The following is a 27,676-nucleotide window of genomic DNA, read 5'->3' as shown; positions in this document are numbered from 1 at the left end:
ACACGAGTGACACGGGCTGCATATACTGCAGCAGGACATGTTTATCCACTCCTACCCTAGCTGAGATAATATTTAACCATCTCTCTGACCTCATGTGCACCTTTATTTAGTCACCTTATTCTCTTCTTACTCTCTTACCTATCTATATGTTCCATCTTTGCTTATACCCTACACTGTCAATTAAAATGTTCTATTACATATTGTGATGACATTATAATTAGTATACTATCCACCTTATAATTGAAAGAGAAAAACGCCTAGATTTCGACTCAAATCGGGAGATAGACGTTTATCTCACAAAAACGAATACATCGGTATAATGGAAAGCCGATTTTGGACGTTTTCAACTGCACTCCATCGCGGAAGCGTACAAAGTTGACGGGGGCGTGTCGGAGGCGTGGCAAAGGTGGAACTGGGGCGTGGTTATCGGCCGAGAGATGGGCGCCTTTCGCCGATAATTGAAAAAAAGTATGCATTTGTAGCAAGAATTTAGGGCACTTTTCCAGGACCCTGTTTTTTCATGAATAAGGCCCCAAAAAGTGCCCTAAATGACCAGATTACCACCAGAGGGAATCGGGGATGACCTCCCCTGACTCCCCCAGTGGTCACTAACCCCCTCCCACCACAAAACCTGATGTTTCACAACTTTTTATTTTCACCCTCAAATGTCATACCCACCTCCCTGGCAGCAGTATGCAGGTCCCTGGAGCAGTTGTTAGGGGGTGCAGTGGACTTCAGGCAGGTGGACCCAGGCCCATCCCCCCCCCACCTGTTACAATTGTGCTGCTTAATGCTTAGTCGTCCAACCCCCCCCCCCAAACCCACTGTACCCACATGTAGGTGCCCCCCTTCACCCCTTAGGGCTATAGTAATGGTGTAGACTTGTGGGCAGTGGGTTTTGAGGGGGATTTGGGGGGCTCAACACACAAGGGAAGGGTGCTATGCACCTGGGAGCTCTTTTACCTTTTTTTTTTGTTTTTGTAAAAGTACCCCCTAGGGTGCCCAGTTGGTGTCCTGGCATGTGAGGGGGACCAGTGCACTACGAATCCTGGCCCCTCCCACGAACAAATGCCTTGGATTTATTCGTTTTTGAGCTGGGCGCTTTCATTTTCCATTATCACTGAAAAACAAAAACGCCCAGCTCACAAATTGTCGAATAAAACATGGACGTCTATTTTTTTCGAAAATATGGTTCGGTCCGCCCCTTCACAGACCCGTTCTCGGAGATAAACGCCCATGGAGATAGACGTTTTCGTTCAATTATGCCCCTCTATGACATTATCTGAATATTTTTACTGCTACAATTGTCTACTGCTCATGTTTGATTTATTCTTACTGTACACTACCCTGAGTGAATTCCTTCAAAAAAGCGGTAAATAAATCCTAATAAATAAATAAATAAATATTACTGTCTTTGTATCCACCACCATCCCTGGGAGTGATTTCCATGTATCCATCGACCTTTCCATGAAGAACTATTTTCTGATCATGTTCCTCAGCATATCCTCTGGAGTTTCACAGCTTCTATAGTATTCTTGCTCTGACTTTTCTCTCTTGATTGATTTATACCTTGGAGGTATACGTCTCTACCAGAGCACCATGTCTTTCCTCTCTTCTGCTATATATGTAGGTCCTTAAGTCTCAAGTCATATCTTTGATGGAGACAGACTCTGCATCATTTTGGTTGCTTGTCTCTGAACCACATGCAGCCTGTTTATATCCTTTTAGAGGTATGATGCTCTGAAACAAGCAAAACCCCCCACAGCCTTAACACAGCCTCCTTCAAGTATCTAAAAGAGCTTGTACGCCAGCCAGTGGCCCTGTGGACATGCTGCATGCTGCCAGGCAAGAGTTTGTGTGGGGGGGGGGGGGGGACAAATTTGATTCCCAAGTCCCACTTTTTCTTCTCACTGGGTAGACACAGTTAGTCCCTGTTCAATCTTTGGGAAGGAAATGTCATAGTCATCACTTAATAAGCAGATTGAATTCAGACAGTGTGGGCTACTAACCTGTTACGTCAGATGAAAGCCCAAAAACAATATGAAGAAGGCATTAAAGTGAAAAAGAAAACAAGAGAAATGATGTACCTGCTTGTGCTCTATGTTTCTATACAGTACATCTTTCACTGCCCTAAGCATTGCTTTTACCCAAGTTCAACCCCACCTCAGAATTTGCACTCTTGCAGAGCTATCTAGATCGTAACTTTTATTACATCTAGATTCCTGATTATGCTTTTTAAGATCCTAGACAAGAAATATAACTAGGATATAATTAATGACTCATTCCAATTTATAAATAAAAAGGTCAACCAGATGCCTCCATTAAATTATGCTTCAGCTGCTCTTATACTCGGGGGGGGGGGTGGGGGGGGAGTGTCATGTTGCCACCGACCTGGGCTTCATTTTTGGACACCTTCAAGTGCAAGTACTTGCTTTTCCCAAAGTAGTTGGTACCAATTTATATTCCCTATCATCTGTGCTGTTGTTTTCTGTATTTGGATTTCTGTTGCTGGTATTATGGGCACAGAAATGATGGTCATGTTCTTAGGGTATCAGGGAACTCTTTGTCCTAAAACGCTCTGAAAGTGACATCTGTGAGAAGGGATGAAGGCGAAGGCCTCCTCAGCAGAGCTCCAAACATGAAAACTGCAGAAGCACAAGAAAAAGATTCACTTAGGAGGTTCATTGGGGGGGGGGGGGGCATGAATATAAAAACATATGTTTGACCATTTCATCAGTCTGACTTAATATCTTACCTAGGACAGCATGATGCCTCTGGGTGTGTAACACTAAAACAGAAAGTTACAACCAGGTATTGTCTCCATGGTTCTCCTTCTGGAGATGCCCTTGGGGTTGGAACATAGTGCCACTGGCTGCAGGCATCTGATAGATTCCAGGGGGAGGAGGGAGTGTCCAGGTTCTCAAAATCAAAACAAATAACTTACTATAAAACTCCACCTTCTCTTTTCACAGTGCACAGAGCACTATACCTCAGTACTGCACAGGTTTTCGGGTACCAGCTTAAGTTCCCTTCCCATTTTTCAAGATGAAGATTTTGACAGGTCTCCCCAATGGCAAACGGGTTTGGAAAGCTGACAAGTTGAAGAAAAAAATATTTATGCTAGCAGCAATGTCTCTCCCACTGCTGTAGCTAACGAGAAAAGCAGACGTGCACCAGAGCACTGCCTGAGATTTCCTTCGGGCTGCAGGGGGTTAACAGGGAGCTGGGATCGGGCTGGCCTTTCAGAAGGGCTTGGTGTAATGTATTCAGCCCCCTCCCCCGGCTTTCTTGCTGTCTTGCAGGAACTGAATACCCTCCCTGAGCCTTCCCCACACTTCCCATGCTCAGGCAGCCAGCAGGGCGAGCTCAGAGACTTGGATCGGCATTCAGCATGCCAGAGGCTGCCAAATAAAGAGCAGCACAGAGACAGGGAGCCAGCCAGCCAGCCAGCACCGGGGCTTGGCACTCCTCCTCCTGCCCGGATTGCCAGGAACATGAACACAACAGGTAAGGAGGAGCGAGGGCTCCCTGCGCCTTTCTTCTCTTTCCACTAATGAATGGGGCTGGGGGGAGGAGAAGAGGGGAGATGGCAGAGAGAAGCCTTCAGGCCTGCTGCTGGCTGCTAACTGAAGCATGGGGCTAAAGTTAAATGTGGGTACTGGAGTGTGCGAGGCACACAGCAGCCCTCTTCCTCCTCTGCAACTCCAGGATCAACTTGGGTGAACAAAAGGGTGAGAACGGGCTAGGAGTGAGGGCTAGAGGACGGTCGGTGACTGAGTCCCAGAGATCGGAGTTTGGATCTGGGCCGCCTTCCTCCTGGATCTCTAGGGGGATCTTCACAATACAAAACAAACAAACAAAAAAAAAAAAACCCAGGGGATCCTCAGATTGGTTACAAAATTTCCAAACCAGAAACGAAAGGGGTGAGAGCAAATTCGTCAGTGGCGCGTAAGCGTCCCGCTGCTGTTTATAAAGCGATTTCTTGTGTCTTTGCAAGTGATTCCGGTGCGCAGTATGGTCTGCTTGATTTCTGTACAAATCCCTAACCGTCATTCATTGTTAGGGTGCACAGAAATGGGAGACCCCCCAGAGCACTGTTCTCATGCTGCCCGACAGGAGATGCAGAGATGCCAAGGGTGGCTCACTGCAAAGAGTGAGATTGAAGCCCAATGAGTGAGGTTTTCCAGTGGAGTATCCGGGGTATAAACTTTGAAATATCGGCATATTTTGGTTTCTAAATGCAGCAGAGGCTCTAGGACAATAGTTTGGGGACTCTGGCACAGAGAGTAACAGTCTTGCATCTCCTCTCTTCACCTCCCCCCCTCCCCCATGGTCCAGCATTGCTCCTTCTCTTACCTCCCTCCCTGGCCCTAGCATATCTCCCTCTCTCTCAGTGCCCCTGTTCTACCTTCAAATTTGAATTTAGCACTAAAGGGCACTGGCAGAGTTAGAACTTCACACATGCTGTCTGCAGCTGGCCCCAGAGAAGCCTACAGAAGTAGTGCCCAAACCCCCAAACAGAAGGGAGGGCACTGACAGAGCAGATAGAAACTGAATCCTCTGAACAGGAGAGATAAGGGTCCCAACAAGAGCCTTAGGTTCTGATTCTCTCCCGACTGACGAAATCAGCACTAGGAACACAGTTTTCAGAATAAGGTCCTTAATCAAAGCCAACTTAAAGGCTTCACAAAAGATTAAAGAGTGAGCCACAAGATCAAAACCAAGAGGAAAGAGAAGCACGCATGGGGAGCGGGGTGCAAAGGAGTGAACCCCCTCCACAAACCGAATAACGCCTGCATGAGCAGTGAGATAGAGACAAAGATAGAGGATCTTTCTATGAAAACTGGGTCGACCCAGCAGCCAAACCTTCCAAGTGCTCAACCTTGCTGCAGAAGGCACAGAATCTGGAGAACATGCACTTTCCAAAGGGAAGGTGAGCGCTGGACACACCAGCCCTTAAAGACCTTCCAAATCCAGACCTAGACCCAAGAATGAAAAAGACTTGCATGCCCTATGCAAGGTGACAAAACCCTTTCTTCGCTAAGCGCCAAACCAAAAGCCAAAAGGCATCCAGATACTCCATCTGTACCAGACTTGTGTCTAAGACATCCAGGATCCCTGGAGGAGGAAGTGGATCACCTACCAACAAACAAACCAGGTCTGCACACCATGACCTGTGATGCAAATCCAGCAACTCCAAGAGCACTAGAAAGGAATGACGCGCAATCCTGCACAAGACTTAGCCTAACAAGAGCACAGAGAGAAGACATACAAAAGAGTTCCTCTCAGGGCCACAGCAGAACCAGGACATCTAGCTCCTACAAGGTCACTGCCCTCTAGTGACTGAAAAGTGTTCAGCTTTGGCATTGCTGCTCGAGGCCATGAGGTCGACAACCAGCCACCTCCAGGGTCCATAAGGAGCTGAAGACCACATGACCCAGCTCCTACTTCCTTGGATCCAGGAGAGACCAATGGAAGAAGTCTGATGCAACATCATCTTCACTGGTGAAGTGGACTACTGACGAGGCCAAAAAACTTGCACAGGGAGTCAAAGGCACTGTCTCCCATCACTTGGACGCCTTTCCCCGAAGCAGGGGAAAGAACTCCACCAAAGCCAATCTGGCTGCTTGGGTCTCCAGATAGATAATGGGCCAAGCAGACCCAAGCGAGGACCAACACCCTTCATTACTCTACCCAAACAGCAAGCTCCCCAACCAAGGAGACTTGCATCAGTGGTGACCACTACCCAATCGAATGGGTCCAAAGGAACCCTCAGAAGAAGACTGGGATTGTCTTGCCAGTCCAAACTACACCACATCCTGGAAAGAAATGGAAACTGGCAGGTGAAAACTGAAAACGGCTAGCACCCAGCACAGCAAAGATGCTGATTGAAGGGGAGGTGTATACGAGAGTGCAATGAAGGCTCCAGCCGCAGGGGTGCCACCACAGACCCCTGTAGCTGCAAATAATCCCAGGTCCTAGGAGTCTCCTGTTCATACAGGCTGTGCTTCTGATCCTGGAAATTAGCCATGCGCTTCTCTGGATGGAACACAGTCCCCCTTGTCAGGTCAAACCTGATTCCCAGGAGCTCCAGAACCTGGTGGGAGAGAGGTGAATCATGGCATAGCTGCCCCAGACCTCCACCAACCCCTCAAAATGGTCTGTCACAGGAGGGGCACAGGGAACTGGCAGCTGTACTGAGCTACCAGCTCCCACAGCACTGGCTAGAGTGCTGGCATGCACGGCCACATGGCCAGAGCACTGTGACCTGCCTGTGCACATGTGCCAACTGTAGGCCCAGGACTCCAGTGTTCCCGCTTAGAGAATGACATAGGGACAAAGTTTGTCCCCGTGGGTTGTCTCCTTCCCCACCTCATCTCCGCAGGTTCTGTCTCCATCCCCTTGTGCCCTCTCTCTGTCGGTTCTGTCCCTAACCCCCCCCCCCCCTCATCCCCATGGGCTCTGTCCTCATCTGCAGAAGCCTCGAACACTTATGATTTTATATTTAAACCTTTTTATTAAATTATAAAAACGAACAATATGCTGTGCAACTGTTGTTTATAAATCTACTACTACTTATTTCTATAGTGCTATGTCTAGTATAATAAAAACAAGCAACTTGTCTTCTTAGAAGATGTGCTGGTAGCAGGAATGTATAGGATTCCCCATGCAAATTTTGCTAGTTCTGGCCAGCATGTTTGCTTGTTTTTCAAAAATAAAATCACTCAACATAAATGTCCAGTTCATTAACAGACTTCAAAGTAGAAAATGACAAGGGGACAAACTCGGGCTCTGTCCCCATTCCTGCCCCCGCCCCACCCCTGCAGGATCTGTCCCTATTCCCCTGTCATTCTCTATTCTCACTGACCCCCTGCTTGCTCCTCCAGGTATGCTGTGCCTCTAAAGACTGCAAAAGCAGTTTCCATTTTACTTTATTTTTTTCTTTTATTTCAATTTGTTTATTAATTTTCAATTTTTAACAAGATTACACTTGTTTTGAAATACAGCAATAATTACATTAACAGAAATTCAATAATTTCCCATATAAGCAATTAAAACTAAAAAGAAATTAATACATATTGTCACAGACATATATTTTAAGCTTCCTTAGACCACATTTAATCCTGAGGCGAACAGAGTTAGGGAAGAAATATTAAATTAAACTTATATAAGGAAAATAAGGTGGCGCAAATATTCCCAAATTATTTAACTATTAAATTTGTTTAGAATCTAGAAATGATTTTAGACTTCCTATACAGGGGAAAGCTGAACCAGGCAAATTCAGTCCAATTTGTGTTTGGCTGGAGCTGCAGGGGAGCCCAGGAGAGGAACCAAGCAGGTGCAAGTGTGAGTGTGGGGGGGGGGGGGGGGGGGGGAACACCATATCACAGGGCCCCACTGTAAACCTCACCCAGTGGCCACTATCAAGCAATCCTTGGAGGCAACGGAGCAGCACTCCACACTCGACCAAGTCCGGTCCGTGGATCCGGGAACTTGAGAGTCAACCATTAGGCTCCAGCAAGCTGTGAGGCAAAGGCCTGGGATCAGGAGCAACAACCTGAACAACCTTAGCATCTGCAGGAGATGGCTAAAATACTGAGCACAGTAGGATACACCAGTGCTGTGTAGTAGGTGCACAGTATACTGCTTTCCAGACGTTGCCCCTTTTTCCCCATTTGTGTTGAGGTATTTAATACTTCACTTACCTGAGAGCCTGTACTTCCCCAGAGGCTTTGATCACCCTATAGATGCCACCAGTCTAATGTTACTTATGTCTTTAAAGAGGAATTTTTACTGACAGATGTTGGTATAATATAACCAATATTGCAAGGAAAAAAGCCGGTGTTAAGCACATATACCAGACAGTGGGTTAGCTAAATTTCCTGACGCGTTTCTCATTAGATATACTGAGCAGTTGTCGAGAAGAGGAATATTTTTTTCAAATACATGGTAACTAAAGTTTGGGAAGGAGGGCTGAAACAGTTCCAGTTTCTGACACCACATCGTCATTATTTTCAAAAGAGATATCATCTAAACCTGTTAAATCAAATGGACAAGGAATAAGGACTTGTCTGATTTTATCAGTTTTTACCATTAGAGAACAGGGCATGATCCTCAGCCGAAGGAGAAGAGATATCAGTGGATAATAACTCTGATGAGTTGGTTTTGATAATTTTTGACATCAAAACTTTCCTTCCTAATCAAGGATATAAAGTAGGATAACTTAGCCTGCTTCACCTTAGATTTATAATTGTTTACTACTGCCCTCCATTGCAATCTGTTTTCCTTTGTCTAAACCTTTGCCCATTTTCTTTCAAGTTTCTTACAAAATCTTAATTTTTAAAAGCTTTTCGTTAAACCAATTTTGCCTCACTTTGTCAGGTCACTTTTTCTTAACCAGTAGTGCTATTTCATCTAAGATTTTTCTGCCAAGATCATTCCAGTTTAGTAATAACAAATCAACTTGTTGTTCTAAACTATCATTTAACCTACTCCAGAAAGTATTATCAATTTTACCTCTTGTAGTATAACATAATATTTGACATGTTGAAATTTTTTTCTTAATTTCCTTCCTTTGACTTATAAAATAGTGTATAATGATCAGACCAAATGACTGTGTTGTTCTGACATAAAAATTATACAAAGAGATCTAACTAATGACCCTTTGAATGTGTGATTGTGTATGGGGTAATATATCTAATGAGTTCAGAAAGGAATTTTGGACTAGATTTTATATGGTGCCTGAAAAAAAATTGGCGCCAAAAATATTTCCTAGGTGTGTTCTGTAAACCGCACCTAGATTTAGGCGCGGTTTATAGAATATGCCTAGCTGGTTTATAGCATATGCCTAGTGGCCATCCCTGACCTAACTCTAGGCACATCCATTTACAACGAGAAAAATTTGATGCAAATACTGGCGCCTAAAGCACAGAGCAGGTATATCCTATAATAGTGCGCATAGATTTTTGGAACACCCACGGTCTGCCCATTCCACGCCTATGGCCATGCCCTTTTAGCAGTGCGCATTAGAATTGTTCTAAATGTAGATTCAAGTCCCCTAGTAAGAACATATTAAGTGCTCATATAAAATTCATAAAGTTATCAAGAGAATTTTTCCTTATTTCTAGTGGAAAATAAAGGATACAGCAAAGTGAATCTTCTAAAGAGGCATCCTGAATAGTATAGGATAACATCTCTAATGAAAATGACATAAAAGTGAGTTTCATCTGAACATCGAGGAATGACTATAGATTAATGCTATGCCCCCTCCCTTCCATATTTCCCTAGGTCGGTGAATCATCTTTTAAAGTCGCTTCATTGGTTGCCAGTAACATTTAGAATATATTTTAAATTTTGGTATTAATCAATCAGAGAATTTATGCAAATGATCCAGTGTATTTTTTGAAAGTGTTGAATGTTTACCAGCCAACTTGATTGCTGTGCTCGGAAGTAACGCATCAATTGGTTGTTCCGCCTGCCACAGCGTATCCTTATGCAGAGACTTGTGCCCGTGCCCTTTCAATAGTTGGGCCTTTGCCGTGGAATAAACTTCCAGGTACTCTATGATTGGTACCAAGACAAAATGGCCCTGACAAAAAAGCTCCCGACATAATAGCCCCTGACAAAACAGCCTGCCCACAATATAGTCCTTGACAAATTAGCCCCCCGACAAAAAGGCCCGATCAGGCTGCCCAGAATATGGCACTGCATTTTTTTCCCCTAATAATCTTACCTTGCCAAACAGGATAAAGTTGGTAAGACTATGAAAATGATGACAATATTGTTTTTTCTTCTAATTACCATGTTGATGAAAGAATAGTTTCCTTAAACAGCAGAACAGATCATGAATACCAGCTGGTAGCTATAGAATTTTGTTTATTTATATATGCTTTACACAATGCAAATGCTGGTAGAAGCCTTTATCAGTGAAGATTGTACTTGTAGTTTATCATCTTTTTTTGTAATGTGTTATTTTTTCTAGGGGACAATTTTGTTAAGGGGGCTATTTTGTCAAGGGTTATTGTATGGGAGGGGCTATTTTGCTACAAGGCTGTTTTATCGGAGTGCAAATGCTCACCAGTTTAAGAGATACTTAAAGGCTCACTACTTTGTGAAAGCATTTTTAGAATGAGAGTGGTAAATGTTAGTCACTACTATTTGGACTTTCTGGGCTTCGCTTTTATGGTTTAAATATGTATGTTAATTTTGTAAACTGCTTTGGTTACAGTAGGACATAAATGTAAAAATAAATAAATATCCATTTGGACCCAGATCACTGACAAGAGGATCACTAGAAACAGGCCCAGTTGTTCTTTCGCTATCTAATCATTTAATTGTACTTGCTTTACTACAGATCTGGTGTTAATTAATAAACCGATATAGGCACATAAGTTGAACAAACCTCTTGTATATGTCTTACTCTGGTCAATTGGCGGGCAAAAGAGCCATGTTTCAAGTTTGTAAATATGTTGAGTCGATTCTTCCGAGTCAATCATGATAGTATTACTTCAATTAAATCTGGTATAGCCAACTCACTGTCAAGCATTATTAATGCGATACACATAATGTATTTTTGGACGACGTGAGGTATAATGGTCGGTATCTGCCAAAGTTAGTCAAAAAGGTATTAAAACTGGTCCCATAAAAAGATATCACCTTATTTCCATTTTATACTTCTAGTAACTTTTATCAACACAGCTACTGCACTACTTTATCCTAAACCAAAAATAATACTGGTCATTTACTTTTCTAATTGTGTTTGTCCCAGTCTCTGATTTCTGCTTCCATTATCTTCTCTTAACTCTCGTGCCAGGATTTCCTGTCCATTTGTCATTTTTCTTTCCTCCTTTTCCTTTAAGCTTTCTTCAATTTTTGTTCTGCCTTTGTCCAGATTTAATTTTTTCTTACTATCCAGTCTTCAATTTATCTCTTTTAATGTGTCTACCTACATTGCACTCCAACACCAAAATGAAGCAAGTTGCATGTAAACCACCATTCCATCTATAATTCTTAATTCAGGTAAAGGACCATCAGAGCTGCAATTTGTTGCTGAGTAAATATAATTCCCATCAATAGCAATTATCACTTCAAATTGTCATCAGTCCATCTCAAGTTCTAAATCATATTTTATATTTTATCTAATCATTCTCAAAAACACCTTTACTGATTATGAATTCTATATAGCAAATACTTATCTTAATACTAAAGGGGAACATGTGCTGACACAATCATGCTTCACCGTAGCTGTTTTAAGGCTGATCCCCTAGATATGAAACAAAAATCAAATGTAAGAATCTTAAAAAATTTAACTAGTTAATTATAATTTAAAAGCTAACTTACACTAGTGAAAGTTTTCAGGAGAAGATTTCTTGGCAATTTTTCATCTCCTTTTGCAAGTGGAAGGAAGCCCATGCAAGTTTGAGCATTGGTAATGAAAACAAGCATGTGCACAATCTCGACCAAAACCGAAAGTTAAAGTACACTTTGGTACCTGTCTTTCTGTGCTCAAATATATGAGCCTTTCAAATATTTAAAGTGCAAACAATTTTTCAAAGGCTCATATTTAAAAATGCAAAAGAAATGGCTGAGGGGGGATATGATTGAGGTCTATAAAATCCTGAGTGGAGTAGAATGGATAGAAGTGAATCGATTTTTCACTCTTTCCAAAAGTACAAAGACCAGGGGACACTCAATGATATTACATGGAAATACTTTAAAAACAAATAGGAGGAAATATTTTTTCACTCAAAAAATAAGTAGTTAAGCTCTGGAACTCGCTGCCAGAGGGTGATAACGGCGGTTAGCATATCTCGGTTTGGACAATTTTCTGGGGAAAAGTCCTCTGTTATTGAGATAGACATGGGGGAAGTCACTGCTTGCCCCAGGAATGGTAGCATGGAATGTCGCTACTAATTGGGTTTCTGACAGGTAATGACCTGGAGTGGCCATTGTTGGAAGCAGGATACTGGACAAGATGGCCCATTAGTCTGATCAATGTGTGCTTGCACTTCTGGGTTTGTCTAGGCATGCGCATTTGAGCCAAGCTTACTTTGTGCACAAGTGCCAGGCATGATCCTCCCCTTCATTTTGGTTTGTTAGCTTCAATTAACTGCACATATCATTTGCACAAGATTTCTTTTGAGCATCACTTAGCTCTTTTTCTGTGTTCTTGTGATTGCAAGCTTTAGCGCCCAGCTTTGAGCATCAAACTCCTAGTGCGGTAAGAGGCAAAACGGAAGAAAAAGACACTCAACAACTTACACGCAACACCTTCCCCCTCCATCCCCGTTCGGAATCTCTCCCTATCTCAAAACCAAATCCCTACCCCCAATGCAGCATCTCTCTCTTATTCTCAAACTCCCCACCCTCACATTCCACCTAGAGAACTGAATGACAGAAATTTCACCCTTCCCCACTGAATTTAACCCATTCCCACAAGTAATCTTCTCCATCCCCACCCATACCCATAACCTTCAGAAGTTGTTATTTTAATTATGCTACTGAAATATATTAGAGGCTCTGGCACAGACCCATTTACAAAGTATGTATTCTTCCCAATTAATAGTTCCAAATAAGCAAATGTACTTTATTAATTTCAAATATTGAGAAGAATACATACTTTATAAATGGGTCTCTGCCACAGCCTCAAATGTATTTTGTACATGTTAGGGTTCAATCTAATTCTCCCTGAAGAACAATACCAACTGGGAAACATTTTTGGGTGCCATGCCTTTATTTTCACTTGCTTAATCTTCAATGATGCTACTTTCCATTTAACACTAACTGGTATCTCCTAATAACAACGACACATTGTAAGCCACATTGAGCCTGCAAAGAGGTGGGAAAATGTGGGATACAAATGCAATAAATAAATATTGCTGTACTTCAAGTCACATATTTAATTTGGGTTCATTCTAACTGACTGCATTTTTCACTACATCAAAATATTGAATAGAAATTTTCATGCAAGCAAGGTAGATCACACACATATATACATATATATGAAAATTCCAAAGAAAAAAGTGGAAGAAAAATTAAGTCATTGCATAGTACAAGTACTTAAAGATAACTCATCTGTACCAGAATGAATTACAGGAAAACTAAGGGCCTCTTTAACCAAACCGAACTAGCAATTCCCATGTGGCAATACAGACAAAACCCATTTAAAGTGAATGGGCTCTGTTGGCATTACTGCACTGGGGACCACTAGTGCTGCTTAAGAGGTCCTAAATCCTTAATCCTACAGGAAACTTGAGGAACAGCTGCTATGGCAATAAAATATGTTGGATCCTGCCACCAAACCAGAGCTATAATCTGAGCAGGAAAAATAACAACCAGCAACAGAATATAATATGGCACAGTCTTTGCCTTTATAACTTCATTTTACTGTTACTATTATACATTATTTCCTTCTGTACCACTAGTTCTTTTCTTTATCTCATATTCAGGGTTCCATTATTTAAATTTCTACAATCATTATGAATGAATGAAGTGTTGTGATTGCTTGTTAGTTTATTTTAAAGAAACAGACATTAATAAAAATAAAGCGATAGACTACAGTTTCTTTATTCAAAAATTCTGCAAAATACATAGGAAAAACAAGCAACAGCAAAACGCTAAATAAGATGTTCATAGGAATATAACAGGCGTCTTATCATTTAGCGTAAGCTAAATTTGATAGCGTGCCTTAGTAAAAGATCCCCTTAATCCACACAAGCAGTAACTTTGTCACCATTCATGCCTATAACGGTAAAGCTTTTATTTAGTTGGTTTGTTACATTCAGAGCAACTTTTTATGCTCTACCTATAACCTATGCTGGCCCCCAGTCTGCCGCCGCGAAACAAAAAGCACACAACCTCCCTGTGCATTACTGTAGCACTTACGGCTTTGGTGGCAAAACCTACGGTTAAATGGCACTGTGCAACAAGTCCTCGCGTCAATAATTATGCGCAGCCACACTTACTCTTTGCCCGGGCGATGAAGCGAGGCTCACACGAACCCTCACGGGCCAGCGACATCAGGAGTCATCACCTGATCTACAGCGCGCGCGTGGGTGTGACGACGAGCCGACCAACCTCCACGTGCAGCGAGCTGCCTGCACGTGCAGGTCGCCACACGCATGCGCCAGTAAACCAGGTGACCTCTGATTCCTATCCCTGCCGGATTCCCATAAACCCGTTCCCGAGCAGCTTTCCAAGGTGTTAGATGATGATCACCCGCAACATGCCCCGCAGCTTTCTTTCCTTCGCCGTCCCGCCTTGCCGGAAATAGGAAGTATCGTCAGAGGAGGGCGGGACGCCTCAGAGAGCAGAGCGAGAGAGAGAGAGGACTGGAGTTGTGTCATAGCGGACGGGGCAGCTGGAGAAGGAAAGCTGCTGTATTGGTGGACACCCTCAGGTATGAGTTTGACGGGAGAGGTGTCGGATAGCGGGCAGAGAGTACAGAGGGAGACTTGTTAGACCGCGTACAACGGGAGACCCGGCCCCCGAATGCATGTGAGGAAGGAGGGGTGCTCGGCGTCTGTCTTGGTATCTTTGGAAATGAGGGAGATGCAAAAATCTTGTGACTTTTGGTTTTTGCCTGCTCTGTTCCTCCCACCCACCGGGGGGGGGGGGGGGGGGTGAGGAGCGTATGTAAGGAAGTAGGGGTGGTTCAGGGGGCTCTTCTGTAACAGAGAAAAGATTACTGGAGGTTTTATAATAATGATGATTACAGTTGTTACTGTACCTCATTTATCATTGTCTGTCTGGGTTTCCTCTCAAAGAACTTACGTCTTGAAAGTTGAGCAGAGGGAGGTTGTGGCTTTTGTCAGTGTGGGAAGTCGAGAAGGTTCACCCGTGTTTCCACACCTGGCAGTTCTGTGGTCTAGTCACTTCACCACATTGATGCCTTCCAAAAGAAGTATGCATTTAACCGGGCTTTTGGAGTCTCAAAACTAAGCTTGTTGGTGAATTTAGAAGAGTTGTGTTGAAGCTTCAAGCGCCTTTCTGCGTGGGGTGTACAAAGGAGGCATTTAAACTGCCTGTCTAAAGACTGTAGAGCTAGCTGGCTGAGGGAACGGGTCTGACACAATAGACTAATATTGTGTGTGCGTGTGCCTGAACAGCTAACAGGTGTTCCAGAGCAGACTTCCCCCAGTGGGGGACAGCTGAAATGCTTTCTTAAGGTCTCTGAGGAAGTAGTTTAAGTGTATGGGATGCAGATGGGATCTTCCAAGAGCTATCTCTGGTGTGCTGCAGAATCAATGAAGTAAGCAAACCGTATGGGAGAATCAGAGAATCAGGTTTGTAGAGAAAACAATACATCATTCTCTCACCATGATTTAAAGGAAGAGATTTATAAGAGACTAACTTATTATAAGAAGCACCATGCTTTAAGGGAAGGGACCTATCAATCTTTCTGTGGCTTCAGCCCCATTTGTGCAGCCACAAAAACCATGGTAATCTATCTTGGATTACCACTCCACACACAAACCTGCCATCTAAAACAAAGCTGGATTTTGCTGCCTCCAGAAAGACCTAGTTTGGTTTTAGTTGGCAGGTTTGTGTGTGGAGTGGTAACCCAGGATAGATGGTATACTCAGTCTAAAATATCCAAGTGAGAACAATAGAAGCGCCTGATATTCAGCTAGTGGTTTTAAAGCCATTGACCTTACCTGGATATTCAATGCTGAGCCATATCAGGTTGAATATCTGGGTCAGCTGCAGACCTGGAAGTTGTGTGAATGCTGGCACCCACGTAGCTAGTCTGGCAAAGTACTTCTGGCAAAGATAGGAGTACTTTTTCTGGTCCTATCTGCTTACTGAATATGCCTGGTGCCCACATTACTGCCAGTTTCTCCCCGATTCTGCCCTTGGACCGCCCTGGCTCTAACCACACAGTGATGCAGCAGTCGGAAAGGTTATTCAGCAGCGCTGTGCGGTCCGTGCTGCTGAATATACAGTGATGGGCTTTAAGTGGGTAGAAACCTCTCCTGCCCATTTAAACCTCATAAAATATTACTCATCACCCCTGATTACAACCAGACTGCAAAACAGTGTGAGCAAGAAAATAACTCCTGTACCTGCACAGGTAACTCACCTTGAGCTCTGATGTAGAAAAAATAAATCTAAATTCCAAACCCAAATATGTTTGTACACTGCTTAAAGACCACATTATTGCTTGTTGAGAGCAGCCTACATGCCCTGTGCTAGAAAAGCTGCTAGGGGTTGTTAGTACACATTCAGTTCATCAGTGTGCCTTAGAAAAATGTAGGGCTCCTTTTACAAAGGTGCTGAACTGATTAGTGCTTCATTAAGGGCCCCTTTTACTAAGCTGCATTAACGATGCATGGCATTGCTGACAAAACCCATTCACTTTCAATGGGCTTTATCGGCATTGCTGCACGGGAATTGCTAGTGCGGTTTAGTAAAAGGATCCCTTTATGCGAAGAAGCCCATTCTATTCCCCTGGGCTTCTTCATAATCAGTGCACTGCTAATGGTAGTGCAGGTTTGTAAAAGGAGCTCATAGTATGTACCAAATAAATTTAAAGCGCACTGATTTGCTTAGCACACCTTAGTTTGTCAGAGCATCTTAAGTGAATGTAGTGTGGACCAAAAATTCCTTATTAAAACAAATGTGTGAAACTAACTAAAAGGTTTGTGAAAAAAATGAAAAGTAACCAAATTCTTCTTGTGTGTGCATATCCTTACAGGGGAACAGAAACAAACCAGTGAGGTAGGTCCAAAGAGGAAACATTATTGAAATTGAAAAATGACCCGACACGGCCGTGTTTCGGCCAAAGGCCATTGTCTTTTCTTGCAGCGCTTTTGCAAGACAGAAGATTGCTGAAGGATCTCATTACTAGATTACTTCTACAATTTATTTTGACATCCACCATCCTCCACGATATCAGAGATTTTACAAGACCCTTGAGGCAGGCCTTTGGGCCGAAACACAGCCGTGTCGGGTTATTTTTCAATTTCAATAGTTTTTCCTCTTTGGACCTACCTCACTGGTTTGTTTCTGTTTCTCTCGGCTTCGTGAGGTTTTTCCCTCCTCCTTGTTGGTTTTCTGTTATCCCTACAGGGGAGGCATATTTATATGCAGTAGTTGTAGTTCAGATATACAATGATTCATTCTGTAGTGGAGTATCAGAAAATTTGGTTATCTTGCACTTCCCCCTGGGCCCGATGTTCAGCTGGGTGTTTTGCTGACTGCCACTGGCTTTATTCCCAGATATTTAGTGCCAGGCATCGGCATTGAATATTTGGCCATAAGCGGCCGGAACCTATCGAATTACTTTCTTACTCATCTATATGTTACAACTTTGCCTTACCCCTCATTACCAATTATAATGTTCTAGTACATATTGTGTTGTCATTGCAAGTTATTATACCATGCCATACTTTGTATTCGAATATTTTTACTGCTTTAATTGCCTACTGCTCATGTTTAATGTATTCTTACTGTACACCACCTTGAGTGAATTCCTTCAAAAAGGCGGTAAATAAATCCTAATAAATAAGTGAGATATTCAGCACATAACCGGCTAAGATGAACCACTTAGATTGGACTGTGTTTTATGCAGTTAACCTAACTGGTTAAATGTGGTCTCTTCTCCAAGAATGCCCACAAAGGTTAGCCCTGGAAGAGCGATTTTAAACAGCCAGGAGCCATTTCTGACCATTCAAATCGCTTTGAATATTGATCGCACAGTTGTTTTGTCAGTATGTGTCTCTAAGGGTTAAAATTCATGTCTTTATAGGATCCCTGCTCCGATACTGATACTGTCTCTAAGGGTTAAAATTCATGTCTTTATAGGATCCCTGCTCAGATACTGATACTGTATAGGGGCAGAGATGTTCAGTAACAAAACATTAGCTCCTCCTCTGATCTTGTCTTTGTCTTCACTGCTTTGCTGTATAGTAAAGGAACCTGGGGCGATGCTTGCTTGAACAATTGAACTAAATTTACTGGGTAATGTGTAGTACTTTTTTTTTTTTTTTTTAATTTAAGAATGATACATTACAAACAAAAATAATTTTATTTTCTAGCAGGCCCTGCTCTAGGTTAGAACTAGGGTCTGCTTTCTGGCTATTTCTGCCCAGCTTGTTACAGAGAGGAGAATTTGAAAGTCCAATTTGGGAGGTGGTGCTCAATTCTGTGGAATAGAGCTTGACAATTTCAATGTATCACGTGATTTGAGAAATACACTTATGCCCTGCTCAGTCTGTTGACAGGATGAGAACTGTGGGCTCATATGCTGCCTCACTGTTTGGACATTCTGGGGCTGGTGCCACAGAGATCAGGACAAACTCCAAGCTGATATATACAGCATAGCTGTCTAGGACTATGTATTATTTATTTATTTGTACCCCGCGCTTTCCCACTCATGGCAGGCTCAATGCGGCTTAGGTACGTATTTGTACCTGGGGCAATGGAGGATTAAGTGACTTGCCCAGAGTCACAAGGACCTGCCTGTGCCTGCAGTGGGAATTGAACCCAGTTCCCCAGGACCAAAGTCTACCACTCTAACCACTAGGCCACTCCTCCACTGAGATGTGATTTGTAAAGTGGATAGTGCTGTACCAATGGCAAATGACCATGAAACAATAAATCTTGATTATACCAATGAGTAAATATTAATCTTTTTTTCTTTTTTTTTTTTTTATTTTGATTCTAAAACAAAATCTTTGATCTTTGTGAGGGAGACCCTAGAAACCTGGCTGAACATTGTTCTCCCTTTATGTGGCTAAAAATCAGGTGTTGAGAGGAGGGAAAGGGAAAAGGGATGGGATTTGATATGCCACCTTTCTGTGGTTACATTCAAAGTGCTTTACATATTATTATACAGGTTCTTATTTTGTACCTGGGGCAATGGCGGATTAAGTGGCTTGCCCAGAGTTACAAGGAACTGCAGTGGAAACAACCCAGTATCCCTGGTTCTCAGGCCGCTGCACAAACCATAATGCTAGAAGCGTTCCAGGGTAAATCTCTTATCTGCACTCTTCTCCACTGCTAACTCCTGACTCCGTTCCTTTTATCTTGCTACACCATATGCCTGTAATAGACATCCTGAGCCAGTACGTCAAGCATCATCTTTGGCAGTCTTCAAATCTAGGTTAAAAACCCACCTTTTGATGCAGCTTTTAACTCCTAACCCTTACTCACTTGTTCAGTACCTATGTTTTATCATTCCAACCTTAATAATTCCTTACCCCTTATTTGTCCTGTTTGTCCTGATTAGATTGTAAGCTCTGTCGAGCAGGGACTGTCTCTTACATGTTCAAGTGTACAGCGCTGTATACATCTTGTAAAGCTATAGAAATGATTACTAGTAGTAGGTGTGAAGGAAAGGCACACGTTGACTTCATTTTCAAGTCTACAGTGTACTTTTTTCAAGCACAGCAAACAGGTGACTTTGCATCAGTAATGAACTGCAGAGAGAGTGCACAGGTGCTTTCATGTTTAAGAACTGGCAAAGTCTGCAGGTGAAGAGCACTCATGGTCCTTGTCCCAGTAAAAACATTTTTGAAAATGTGTTCTCTATGAACCTGAGAGACCGGGGGGGGGGGGGGGGGGTGGAGTGGAGGAGGTGGAAGTTATCAACATGGGCTACCATTAAGATTGGTTGTTTTACTCCAACTCGTCTTATTTTAACATGGGTCCCGTTTTATGTAGTGAGACCTAGTTACTAATAACTGGGGTTAACAGTAGAATAATCCATCTTAACGGTAGCCCACGTTTAATAACTTCCCCCTTCAGGCTCATCAGACAGGGAAGAGAGCGCTGTTGGTGTGCTTATCTTTCTTCTCTTTTATCTCAGTATATGAAGCTACACATTCTGGTAAATTTCTGAACACGCTAAGGATAGACTTGGGAATTTGAGGTCTGGTGTGAGTGGATTACTTTTGATTTCTAGCATAATCCAAAATAAGTAGTTCATAAGGGCTGGGTCCTTCCTTCCTGCAGTACCAGAATACCAATAATGACTCTTGAAATGGATCTGACCAGAAGATCTCAACCGTGGGAAACTAGAAGCTTTTAGATGGGGTTTTGTTTCACTTTCTGCATTTTATACCTGTGGTGTCTCAGGTTGTGTGAACCCCCAGAAGTGGATGGAGGAAGTCCAACTGAAGAAAAGCGCTGTACTTCTTCAGAGGGACTCGAACACTATTTCCACTCTACAAGCCACTCAACCACAGTGAAGCCGAGTAAATAAACGGCCATTTCTAATTTATTTTTCTGGTAAAACCAGTGTTTTCTGAGATCTTACAACCCTTTGAAAGTTCACTCTTTTCCATCCACTGAAGTCAGTATTATCAACCTGTAGTTTCCAACTTATTTTCTGTCACCATTTCTGTGAACAGGGACCATATCTGTTCTTCTCCAATCACATGGAACATCTCCCAGGATATATTAAACGAACACATTCTTAATGAAGTTTCAAAGGGTGGATGGTTACTTTATAAAGAAGCTTTAGCACTTTAAAATTTATATTAAAATTCCTCAAGTATGATTACCTCTTGGTTCTGAAGAAATGAACATTTTATTTGTATGGCTTCCCCATGGTCGGATGCAGTTGTAAAAGGACAATAGTTTCTGAGTTGGATATAATTGCTTTACTCTGGTAGCTGTTTTTTGTCTTTCTGCTTAACTGATTTACAAGTGGTTCTGTGGCTAAGTGTTTGTGATTCAGACCCTTGAAAAATCCTTGAATTGTGTATACAAGTTATCTACTTTTACTACTTTTTAGGTTAAATTTTCTTAGTGTCCTAGTGAAAATGATCTCAAACAGTTGTACCTAGAAAATAGTTAAATATTGCAACTGTTAGAAAATCTTCAACATTATTAGGGAATAATTTATTCATACAATACTTAAATCAGCGAAATTAAGGGAAGATTGTTGTAGATTTTGTTAAATTGAAGAGAATGGAATTTGGGAAAGTAGAATAAAACTGTATGCTTTTGTAATTGGACTTAAAAAAAAATAGAGATGACTGCAGTACATCATAAACAAGTTGCACAAGGCCATTCTTAAAAACAAATAACTTGGGTCCTTTTTCATTATCTATTCTGGCTGTGTCATATTTGCATTCTTCAAATGTCAGAGTTGAGAAGGGGATTTTAACTTAAACAACTCAACTCAGATCAACTCGCAATATGGGGCTTTCTGACTGTATTCTCTACACATTAGGCCAGAACTTCCCATACTATGGATTGTAATCTGAAATTGGGTCAAGAAACCTGCATTTGGAGTTGAAACCTGGGTGGGCCCTTCATAAGACATCCTACAAGGTATCATGCGCTTTGTGTAGCATAACAAATAGGGTTGTAGCCATATAAACTTTGAAAAGTACTATTTTAGGCATTTCTTCAGAGATGTAGAAAGAGAGAATACATAAGAACCTGGTGGGGGGGGGGGGGGGGGGTTAGAAGGTTTCAATTTTTCCAAACAAAGAGAGGGGAGGAGGGCTGTTGGCATGTAACTGGCCAGTGCCACTAAATAGACATGCACAACTCTACAGCTTGTGATTGAACCTTGAGAAGCCACCCTATACCATGTGGACATTGGCAACTTATGGTTCTTAAGAGCCAAATTAAAGGGCTCTAGTTACTAACCTGTGACATATGATGATACATGCTACTTCACATCATAGATTTGCAAACAGACCCCAGAATTATCTGTCCGTACTATATTGGTTGTTCCTTCTGTCTTATGCATTAGCTTGGATTTATTGGAATATTTGTGCTTGGATCCTTCTATTATTCAGTTTAAATTGGCTTTCTTAATGTCGGCTCCACTGTTCTGTACCAATGGGTGTTATCCCCTCCTACCAACAGGTGGAGGTAGAGAAAACTGAATTCTGCCAGCAACATCATCACCATAAGGAAAGGTACTCCCTGGAACAATCAGTATTTTACTCTACCTTCAGTAGGTGGTAGGTTGTTCTGATGGTGCTTCTGTCCCTGGCCTAGCTCCCTGCTCTTCTGGCCACGGCCACACAGCATGGTCAAGCATAACAGCTGCTCCCACCTGGTTGAGCTCTGAGCTTGTCTCTGAAGCCTCCAGTCGCTACTGTGTGAGGCTTTGACTTGATCCTGCAGGGCCTTGCGTGAGGGGTGTGGGGCCCCACCCCACAGGCTGCCCCTACAGATCCCAGGCTTTTCAAGTATTCGCTTTGGCAGCACATATACCAAAAAATAATATTTTTTTCAGTTGGCCTGGCTAGCTTTATGCTCTTTGTCAGGGGCAAATACTATGGTAAGAACAAAGTAGGGAATTTCTCTCTAGACGCACCCTGAGAGCTGAGGAAAGCAGAGATTTTGGAACCTTGGGCTGAGGTAGGCTGGAGCAGTCAGGCCTGTGTGGGTATTCCATGTGGTAGAGCATGCTAGCAGCACACGCTGCGCAGCCTTCAGAGCCAGCCAGGGCCGCCGAGAGACTGGGCCGGGCCCGGGACAAGGCCGCCCCTGGGCCCCCACCCCCACTGCCGGGCCCTTGCACTATATGTAGATCCTTCAAGAGGTAGTGTGTCATGATTTAGGCTCTACACCTTTTCTGATGTTTTGGTGCCACCTCAGTAAAGCCAAAACACAATCTCTCCACTGCAAAACACTATACACAAACTTGTGCAAAAACCCACTCATAACCTTACCAAACCATAACAGCATAACAGCACTAATTCCAAGGACAGGACGAACTACAACCTTATGCGTGGAAAGGCAGCACTATAATTACACCGGGCTCTAAAACACCAGTACACAACCTAATAAAAAACAAAACAAAAAGGGCTGCAAATACTACACACTAGCAGAATACTGTACCTTGATCACACATGAAAAACACATGGCAACAGATATGACATAAGGAACTAGAAATAAAAAAATATGAAGGCAAAATACTGAACTAGAAAGTTACCTCAAGAAGTCAGACTCAGCATGCAGCAATACTAGAAAAATTGAAACTTGCATAAAAAATATCACAGATACACATTTCCAAAAGCTGACATATTCCAATTAATAAAATTCTGCATAAAATACTTTTTTCTACCTTTGTTGTCTGATCATAGTTTTTCTATTCGCTTTGGTCCCAACTTCTGTTTTATGCAGTGTCTTCTTTCCATTTGATATTTTTTCTCTCACCATCCTCCTGTGTCCTTATGCGTCCTGTCTATCATCTGTAGCCCTGTCCCTATCCTTCCTCAAGTTTCGGCATCTGTCCTGAAAGTGTTCCGATCCAGCCCTTAAATTGAGCATTTCTCCTCACTCTCCTCCCCTCCATCCATGTGCATGTATTTCCTGTCTTCCCTTCCCTCCATCCATATCCAGCATTTCTCCTCTCTTCCTTTTCCCTCCATCCGTGTGCATCTCCTTCCTTTGTCTTTCCTTCCCTTCATCCTTGTCCATCATTTCTTCTCTCTTCCCTGCCCTCCACTCCATCCATCCATGTTCAGCTTTTCTTCTCTCTTCCCTTCCCTCCATCCATGTGCATCTCCTTCCTGACTTCCCTCCCCTCCATCTATCCATGTCCAGCAACTCCTCATTCTCTCCTGGCCTCTCCTCCATCCAACCATATCCAGTAAATTTCCTCTCTCCCCTGCCCCCTCCAATCATCCATCCATGTTCAGCAGTTCTTCTCTCCCCTCTGCCCTGCCCAGCAATCTCTTCTCTCTCCCCCCTGCCCTCTTGTCCAGCGATCTCTTCTCTCTCCCCAATGCCCTCTTGTCCCGCGATCTCTTCTCTCTCCCCAATGCCCTCTTGTCCCGCGATCTCTTCTCTCTCCCCAATGCCCTCTTGTCCCGCGATCTCTTCTCTCTCCCCAATGCCCTCTTGTCCCGCGATCTCTTCTCTCTCCCCAATGCCCTCTTGTCCCGCGATCTCTTCTCTCTCCCCAATGCCCTCTTGTCCCGCGATCTCTTCTCTCTCCCCAATGCCCTCTTGTCCCGCGATCTCTTCTCTCTCCCCAATGCCCTCTTGTCCCGCGATCTCTTCTCTCTCCCCAATGCCCTCTTGTCCCGCGATCTCTTCTCTCTCCCCAATGCCCTCTTGTCCCGCGATCTCTTCTCTCTCCCCAATGCCCTCTTGTCCCGCGATCTCTTCTCTCTCCCCAATGCCCTCTTGTCCCGCGATCTCTTCTCTCTCCCCAATGCCCTCTTGTCCCGCGATCTCTTCTCTCTCCCCAATGCCCTCTTGTCCCGCGATCTCTTCTCTCTCCCCAATGCCCTCTTGTCCAGCAATCTCTTCTCTCTCCCCCCTGCCCTCTTGTCCAGCAATCTCTTCTCTCTCCCCCCTGCCCTCTTGTCCAGCAATCTCTTCTCTCTCCCCCCTGCCCTGCCCTCTTGTCCAGCAATCTCTTCTTTCTCCCCCATTCTGAGATCCAAGGCCTGCCCCCCCTCCGAGATCCAAGGCCTCCCCCCTCCCTCCAAGATCCAAGGCCCTTCTACTACTGCTTATCATTTCTATAGCGCTACTAAACTCCCTCCCTCCCTCCCAGATCCAAGGCCCCCCTCTCCTTCCGTCCATCCGACTGAATTCCAAGGCCCCCCTCCGTCCCTCCCTCCGAATTGCAAAAGCGATCTTGTTCTTACTTCGTTGGGGGTTGGCGAGAGCAGCATGCAGAAGAGAACGCAGTGAAAAGCGTGCAGGCTCCCGCTTCAGCCTTCCCTCGTTGTCTGTGGTCCCGCCCTCAAAGGCGGGACCAGAGCTGAGAGACAGACAACGAGGGAAGGCTGAAGCGGGAGCCTGCACGCTTTTCACTGCGTCTGCGTGCTGCTCTCGCCGTAACCCCCGACGAAGTAAGAACAAGATCGCTTTTGCAATTCGGAGGGAGGGACGGAGGGCGGGCCCTGGGAGTCGGAGGGAGGGAGGGACCTAGGAGTCGGACGGAGGGGCGACCACCCACGGACTCGGCGCCGGGCCCCCCTGGAGGCCCGGGCCCGGGGACTTTTGTCCCCCCTGTCCCCCCCTCTCGGCGGCCCTGGAGCCAGCAGCTGAGCAGGGCTAATGGATTATTTTTATAGTGTGTCATTCAGTCTCTGTGTCTTCTCTCAGTGAGAATTTTACATTTGCTGTTCCCTCCCCCCCCTTCAGCTCAAATGGATACATTTCTCTTACAGTGTACCTGCCAAGGTATATTAAGAGGAGAGGATTCTAACTGCCAATCAGTGTTGCCAGGTGGGCGGTTTTACCGCCCAATTGGGCGGTTTTCCGCGACCCGCCGCGGGAAATTTTTGCCCGCGGGGGGTTGCGGTTTTTGGGCGGTTTTTTGGCCGGCTTTTCGGCCGCGGTGGGCGGGGTTAGTGACGGGGGAGGCGGGGTTAGTGACGGGGGAGGCGGGGTTAGTGACGGGGGAGGCGGGGCCGATGACGGGGGAGGCGGGGCCGATGACGGGGAGGCGGGGCCGATGACGGCGGGGGCGGGGTTGATGACGGCGGGGGCGGGGGTGATGACGCGGGGGCGGGGGTGTCAGGGGCGGGGTTTGAGTTTGGGCGGGTTTTGGGCTGGATTTTGGGCTCCTTTAGGCTGGAAAAAAATTTTCCACCTGGCAACCCTGCTGCCAATTCACTCAGACTGGGAAGACAAATCCTCAGTCATGTGACAGGCATTTTCATTCCTGTCTGTGTATGGGGAGAGGGTCCCAGTGGGACCCCTGGGGGTCTGATGGTTTTTTGGATTCAGAGCTTGACCCAGATGGTTAAGCAGGCCCTGCATAGGTCTCCTATTGGGACTAATCCTAGCCCTTACCCTAACCCTCATCCTCTTGGTGGGGGGCACCTAGGGGTCCTGAGAGGATTGGTGAGGCCCCTTTTTGGGGGTCTCCGTGCTGTAAAATGTGTCTGGTAGGTCCTCTTGGGCTCCCAAGCCCTCATGGACTCTTGTTCTAGGGAGGCTGTGTAAGAATGATCCCATTGAATCCGGCTTTTTTGTCATGAGAAGCTGTCTCGCCTCTTAGTTGAGATCACAGGGACCTTGGCTATGCTTAAGCCTTCCATTGCAGACTCCTTGGAGCCCTGAAGCATTTTATGCTCCATAAGACCATCAGCCGCTAAATGACGGAGGAGTGGGAGTCCCTGGATAGTCCCCTCGGGGTCGCAAGGGCTCTTGCTCGTCTCTTTGCTGAGGAGGTGGAAAAGTGTTGGGTCTTGCCAGAGGTGGACACCCTGGTTATGGTGGTCATGAAGGTGACAGCTGTATCTGTCGAAGGAAGCCTGGCCCTTAAGCAGCTCCACGAAAAGTATGTGGAGCAGTAGCTCCACCTGGTCTTTTCAGTGGGGGCCCCAGCATTTAGGATGCTATTTGTGGTGGTTATGAAGCTCCATGCTATGTTGGTTCCAGCAGTTGCCGGAGTCCGTGGAGACTTCTTACCTGGAGTCTGGGTTAGTGTTTTTGGGCAGATGTCCTATAGATCAACTCAACTGATCTGCCTTTCTGCTCAGTGACGGCATTGTAGGTTGCCGATAGTTGTGGCTGCTTCACTGGGTTTGGATGTGCCAGTGGAGGAGTAGCCTAGTGGTTAGTGTAGTGGACTTTGATCCTGGGGAACTGAGTTCGATTCCCACTGCAGCTCCTTGTGACTCTGGGCAAGTCACTTAACCCTCCATTGCCCCTGGTACAAAAATAAGTACCTGAATATATGTAAACCGCTTTGAATGTATTTGCAAAAACCTCAGAAAGGCGGTATATCAAGTCCCATTTCCCCCTTCCCAAGTAAATTTTGAGTCAGCTGCCCTTTAGGTGGCGCTTGCATTTTGATGATGACTTTGTTAAAGATATGAAGGAGCTGCGGCAAGGCTACACAGTAATTCTCAGCCTTAAGAGGGTGGGCTGCTTCAGGTCTGTTCGGTGCCCTTCAGCCCGGGGTGGGAAGAGAGTAGATCCATTAAGCAGGGGATCCTTTTGAGGCCCCTAGCAAGCTAGGCTCTTGAGTCCCTGTAGTAGGACCGCAGCCTCTCGGCCTGCTCAATTAGAGTGCGCCAAGTCTCTCGTTTTCCAGTGGGAGGCAAGCAGTCTCTCTTAAAAAAAAAAAAAAAAAAAAAAAAAAAAAAAGAGTTGGTCCACATCACCTCAGATCAGTGGGTTCTGGTGGTGGTCGACGGGGGGTGCTTCATAACCTCTCCCTGTGGCTTGGCTCTAAAGCATCAGGTTGTCATTATTACCGTTTAGCATCTCTGCGATAAGGGAGCGGCAGAACCTGGTCTGCCAATGGAGCGCGACCTGGATAGGTACTCCATCTATTTTAGAGTCCCAAAGAAGAATGGCTCCTTCTGGCCCATCTTGGACCTCAGAGGGGTCAATGCTTTCCTTTGAGTCCAGCAGTTTCGGATGGAGGCTCTGTGCTCACTCACCATGTTGATGCGGCCTGAGGAGTTTTTGACTTCCTTGGACCTTGCAGAGACTTATCTCCCCATTCTCATTGAGGTTCATCACAGGATATCTGCACTTCTGAGTGTGGGGGCAGCACTCAGTTTCAGGCCTTACCTTTTCATCTGGTTACGGTGCTGTACACATTCTTCAAAGTGGTGCTGGTGGTTGTTGTGCTTCTTTGGTGCCAAGGGTTTTGAGTTCACCTGTACCTGGATGACTGGTTAATTCGAGCGGATTCAGTAGCAGAGGCCAGTCATGCCACTGCTTAGGTCATCTCTTGGAGTCTCTGGACTGGGTCATGAATTGATCCAAAAGCCACCTCACT

At 44.5% G+C, this 27,676-nt stretch overlaps 1 protein-coding gene across 1 annotated transcript in view; it reads left to right on the top strand.

Moving 5' to 3' along the window:
* Positions 1-3,272: 3,272 nt before the first annotated feature.
* Positions 3,273-27,676, top strand: part of NDST1 (N-deacetylase and N-sulfotransferase 1) — a 229,583-nt gene continuing 205,179 nt past the window's right edge. Inside the window, 1 exon segment of the mRNA XM_030212418.1 lies at positions 3,273-3,507. The gene's annotated coding sequence lies outside the window, so the exon portion shown is untranslated.

This window comes from Microcaecilia unicolor, chromosome 8, assembly GCF_901765095.1.
Source record: "Microcaecilia unicolor chromosome 8, aMicUni1.1, whole genome shotgun sequence".
Lineage (NCBI taxonomy): Eukaryota > Metazoa > Chordata > Amphibia > Gymnophiona > Siphonopidae > Microcaecilia > Microcaecilia unicolor.
Note: the sequence above shows the minus strand (reverse complement) of the source record. Positions and strands in the feature narration are given on the sequence as shown.